The sequence below is a fragment of the Calidris pugnax genome, unplaced genomic scaffold (genome assembly GCF_001431845.1).
Source record: "Calidris pugnax isolate Ruff unplaced genomic scaffold, ASM143184v1 scaffold35, whole genome shotgun sequence".
NCBI classification, from domain to species: Eukaryota; Metazoa; Chordata; class Aves; order Charadriiformes; family Scolopacidae; genus Calidris; species Calidris pugnax.
In genome coordinates this window covers 158,680-164,009 of record NW_015090760.1, presented here as the reverse complement: position 1 = coordinate 164,009, position 5,330 = coordinate 158,680, and the positions used below count along the sequence as shown (strand labels likewise).

The following is a 5,330-nucleotide window of genomic DNA, read 5'->3' as shown; positions in this document are numbered from 1 at the left end:
CATACGGCTGCCCCGCCGCCTCCCAGCCGCCCCGGGCTCCCCTAATGCTTCCCTCCCCACAATGTTGTTTCATTATATCATGTCCATCATGTGACACCCGCAGGCCTCTCTCTCTCTCTTTCTCTATAGAAACTTAAAGGGGACTTTCACGTGACGACGACACCGCCGCCGGACCCGCCGGTACCCCCCGGTACTCCCCGATACCCCCCGGTACCCCAGGACCGACCCGGGGTGGAAGGGGGGGGGGGCTTCCAGCCCCGCTGCCGCTTTTTTCGCACCTCCCACCCTCAGTTTTAGCGAGTCAAAGCAAGTTGCGCTGCGCTTCCTTGTGCTATTACCATTAGTATTAATTAGGGGTTGGTGTTTTGGTTTTTTGTTGGTTTGTGGGTTGTTGGGTTTTTTGGGTGTTTTTTTGGTTTTTTTTTTTCGCCTTTTTCCCTTCCCCCGCCTGTGATCGCTAAGGGAAATAACCGCTCGCCGCGTTCCCGGGCCAGGCACCTCCTTACGAAGCCGGGGATGGACCCGGCTCCACGGAGGATGCGGGATTCGGTGCTCGTCTGCCGCTACTAAAAAAAAAAAAAAAAAAAAAAAAAAGAAAATAGGAAAGAAAGAAGAAAAAAAAAAAACTTGTTTGTGAAGGCTGGAGATGTGAGCGATGCTGTCGGTGTGGCTCTGTGCGGGCACGATGCGGTGCTGACGGACGTGGTTTTTAAACTCCGCCAGTTGATAGGGGAACCGATTTACCGGTCTAACCGGGGATACCGTCGGTTTTCCCCGGGGCGGGTGGTAGAGATGCTGGAAGGAGCCCTTCCCTAGGGCTGTACGCTTGCCGCTGCAACGATGCGAGCCGCTTATACAAACAGCCACCCCTTAGAGAAGAAACCAAACGGCAAAATGAAGACGGTTTCCGTGTTTTTGAGAAGAACCCCCCGCCCCGGTTGCTCCCGCCGACCCCGCCGCCGGTCTCCAGCCGCCTGCCCGCCCGCGGCCGGGGGTGCGGGATGCCGGGCGGGCGGCGCGGCGTTCCTCAGGCTGCTGTTCTGCCTGCGGTGCTGAAGTGGGTTGGTTGGTTGGGTTTTTGGTTTGGGGTTTTTGTGGGTTTTTTGGCTTTTCCCAGCTTTCCTCCTGCCCCCCACCAAGGAGTTGGGATGGAGGAGCTAAAGCCCACCTGCTCCGTGCTCCCACCGCATGCCAGGTTTGGCGATACACAAGGGGGGCTCACTGGGATTTCTTCATTGAAGGTGCTTCTTCACGGGAGGTCCCCCAAATTCTGCGGCCGAACCGGTGGCATCACGTCGCTACTGGTGGTCAAGGGCAAGTTTCAGGGGGCTAGCTTGTAGGGGAGGATGGATTTGCTGTTAAAAACTGAAGGAGAAAAAGCGTGCGGCATTCGTTCCTCCTTAGGAAATCACAGCCCCTCGGCAGGTTAAAGCACGTCCCACAGATCTAATAAATCTTAAGTTTGGAATTTAATTTCTTCAGTGTCCCACCGAGTTTTCTTGAAGAGAGTCAGGAAGGATAATGATAGGACAAGGGGAAACGGTTTTAAATTGGAAGAAAAAAGATTCAGATTAGATATCAGAAAGAAATTTTTTACTATGAGGGTGGTGAGAGCCTGGAACAGGTTGCCCAGAGAAGCTGTGGCTGCCCCATCCCTGGAGGGGTGCAAGGCCAGGCTGGATGGGGCTTGGAGCAACCTGGTCTGGTGGGAGGTGTCCCTGCCCAGGGCAGGGGGGTTGGAACTAGATGATCTTTGAGGTCCCTTCCAACCCAAATCATTCTATGATTCTATGATTCTATATAAATGACCTTTTTCCCGTCTGTGGCATTGACGCTGATGCCCGTCACACATACTGTCAGCCAGGGGAGGGGACCAGAGCCAACGCAGGCCCAATCCTGGCAATGAGGGCAGATCATCTCCCTTCGCTCTCCCATTAGTGCTTTCGGAGTCAAAATACCTGTGTTTTACCCCACTCCTTTCCAAGAGCCCGTGCAGTGAGCTGTATACATAACAGATCGGTGTTTCAGATACCTCTACTATTATATTTCAAGATTTTTCAGGAGTTTGGTAGAAATTAATGGTTTAACTGAAAAGAGTTAAGTGAGTGAGAGAGGTTAATCCTCCTTTCCTTCCATCTTCTCAGAGTCTTCCTTCTATCCACCCTACACTTCGTCATGGTTTATCTGTCCTTTCCCATCCAATTTTGAGGGGATTTCTATCTCTGGGTTCCTTTCTGCCATTTTATCCCGGTTGCCCCTCTCCCGTGGAGTCTAGCTCCAGCGTGCCTCACTTTCCCTCTCCCTGCCTCACTGAGCCTCTTTTTTTTTTTTTCCCATATTCCCTTTTTCAGATCATCCTTAAAGGAGAAAGAGGCTGGAGCTGGGATATAAAGTAGTCTTCCAGGAGTACTGCCAGAACTGATCTGTTTTACTCTGCTGCTGCTGCTGCTGCTGTTGCTGTTCTGCTGTGTCATGGGAAGAGAGTTACCTAGCCCTCGGAAACGGCACCTCAGGCACAGCCTCTTGCTGCACACCCGAGCCGTGTTTTCCACAGCCGAAGGGTAAGTTTGCCTGGCTCAGGATTTAGGCTGGAAGGAGGAGGTCTCACCGCTCCCTTAGCGGGCTCTGATCGGGGGGGATCAGTGCCCGATGTTGGGAGATTTGCAGGAGGCAGAGTGGCGGCAGCAGCGGTGACAGCGCATCATCTCACAGCTTCATTTCGTTTTGTCAAGCCAAGACGCTTGAGGTTACAGCCGAGCAGAAAAGCAAAATGATGCATCTCTGTAAAAAGGGGCGCTTTTCCCCAAATTTTCTTTAGATTCTTGCAAGGAGGTCTCGCACTAAGAAAGAGCAGGGATTCTGCCTCCTCTTTAGAACTGTTTATAGTAATAAAATCTTTACAATCTTGGGTCCTTCCACCTGACCCTGTTTCCTTCAAAAACTTACTTTCAAAAATGTGAGGTTTCAAGACGATTCCTCTCTCTCTCCCCCTCCCAAGTTTATGTTCCTTGGAAAGGCCTGAAGAAGCCTAAAGCTATACCCACCTGTGAATGAAAAAGGTTTGAATAAACACCGCCGTGCGCATACACGTGCGTATACACGAGCACGCACAGGATTTAAAGCATCCCATTGAAAGGGCACATATAGGAAAATCCTTCATCATGTGATAGACTTTAATATCTGCCTTAAAATTAATCCCTAACTGATGGACTGTGTCTTTGCCTGGTGGCAGATCACAGGAGGCTCAATAGCTGGAGTTCCTGTCCAGGTTTTTTTTTTTTTAGACTGTCAAATAAAATCCCCTGTTTGCTGTTGGATTAATCTCTGTTTTCACAGCAGCTACCTGGGAAATGCTCATCTTGTAAAAGCATGTAAGAAAACTTTATGGGGCTCCAGTCCTAATTTTCTGTCATAAAAATAAAAAAGAAAAAAGTTCCTTGTCATGGAATCAGGACAAGATCCCATGCTATTCCACAAGGAAATGGTTAAAGGGCTCGTCAGAGTTTTTCAGTTCCTCTGTTAGAGGTAAAGCTCTTGGGTTTTATTACAGCTTGAGCTTCAGAGATGGTCCTGCTCACTTATCAATGTTGTCTTAGCTTCTTTTTTTGTTCATTTTTGTCACTGAAACCGAGTCTTCTCGTTTCACTTCTCTTTCTAATTCATTTCACTCTTTAGTTCCCATGTGTTAGAAAGTGCAGTTTCGTTTCGACTCTCGACAGAAGAGAAGAAAGCCCGATTCCAGAAAGCAATTTGCAGTAATGTATTTTCTTTGCTGCTCACATGAAAACATTACTACTCAAACAGATCTAGGTATAAACAATGCTGACAGGCCCTCAAAAACAAAACCGAATTGTGAAATTGAGGCAAATAGCCCAGAGAACCTGAAATGTTCTGGTTTCTAAAACACTGGCTGCTGTCAAAAATGGGGTAAAATAAAGCTTTGTTTACGTGTAGAGCAGAGTGTTTGTTGATCGAGTTTCTAAGGTGATGTAGCAGGAAATACTGATCTTAGGAAAAATGACACGAACAAAGCACGAAACTATAATTCAGCAGCTATTTGTGAACTGATAATAGAAAAAAAAAAAAAAGGGTATTTAAAAAGTAACGAGGGGTTTTCGTTGAACTTCTTCTCTCCCTTGCCTGCAAATACACAGCGAGCCTCTCACCTGCTCTGCTCCTATCCATAACTATTTGCAAGACCAGAGCTAAATCGTTTATCGGAAGGAAATGTTGGATGCAAATACCTACATGAGCTGTTTCTACGTCATGTCACGGACGAGATGGGATGCTCGAACAAGGTTATAATGTACCTGCATTTTCTCCAGATCGGTGCCAAGCTTGCTGAGTCATTTTCCCTGTTCCCATTCTGCAGTCGGCTGCTTGCTCGCTATTCCCTGTTATTTGTGTGGGTCGTAAGCCCAGCAACAGATGAGAATAAATGCTTATATTTCTTTAGGCTGCCTCCCTAAGGAAATAAAGGTTCTGCTGAGCTGCTTTTCTGTTCGCGTCTGTGTCCATCCCCCTTCTCCCAAAAGCTTCTGAACCCATTAATGAATTTCAGATGAACTTGGGAGAAGGCAGATATTTCAAAGACAGTTATATTCCTGCAAGTTGCATGAAACTCAGCACCCAGACAGGAGGGAGAGAACCAAATCAGAAACTGAAGCAGAATTTAGCCATAATGCATCAGGTCTGGCAGCCACCTTCCAGACACCCAACCTATACGTATCAGCCATGTATAAATATATATATATATATGTACAGCTACGCCGAGCCACAGCGCAGCTGTATCCTGTTTAGGTGCATCCCTGGCAAGCAAGGGGTATCATGGAGAGGCAGAGGAACCAGGATAGTTCAGGGAACATGTTGTTTTCAAAGGAATATCTTCATATGAAAGGGAAAAATGAATACCTGGGAATTCCTCGATGTAGTTTTGGGAAACGATCTAACTTTGGTGCCACTCTCAAAGCAAACTGTGGCAGAGAAGCCGGGTCGGGCTGTTCTTAGGGCTACCACGGCTTTTCAGTCTAGTGCTCTGTTGGCCTTGGCACTAAAGCTATAGGCAAAGATCTCCCATCTGCACCTCTTCCAAACGTGGTTAGTAGATGCGTTGCTGCTGAGATGCCCACATGCCCAAGTGAAGAGCAGCCTCAAGCACAGGCTTGAGCCTGTTGAGTCCTTACAGCCCCACTCTCCCATCTACCATCCTGGTGTGGCCTCGCTGTAGCTGAGACTCAGAGCTGGCTTATGCTTGCCAAGAGCCAAACCTGGGGTATCTCCTCATGGACAAAAAGGAAACATGATGAGTTCCTACCTAGGTTGAAGCCCTC

At 48.2% G+C, this 5,330-nt stretch overlaps 1 long non-coding RNA gene across 1 annotated transcript; it reads left to right on the top strand.

Moving 5' to 3' along the window:
* The first annotated feature begins 76 nt into the window (after positions 1 to 76).
* On the top strand, positions 77 to 4,436 carry LOC106888514. The gene is made up of 3 exons (XR_001412174.1): positions 77 to 190; positions 2,352 to 2,561; positions 4,155 to 4,436. It is a non-coding gene; the product is annotated as an uncharacterized LOC106888514 (long non-coding RNA).
* The last annotated feature ends 894 nt before the right edge of the window (positions 4,437 to 5,330 follow it).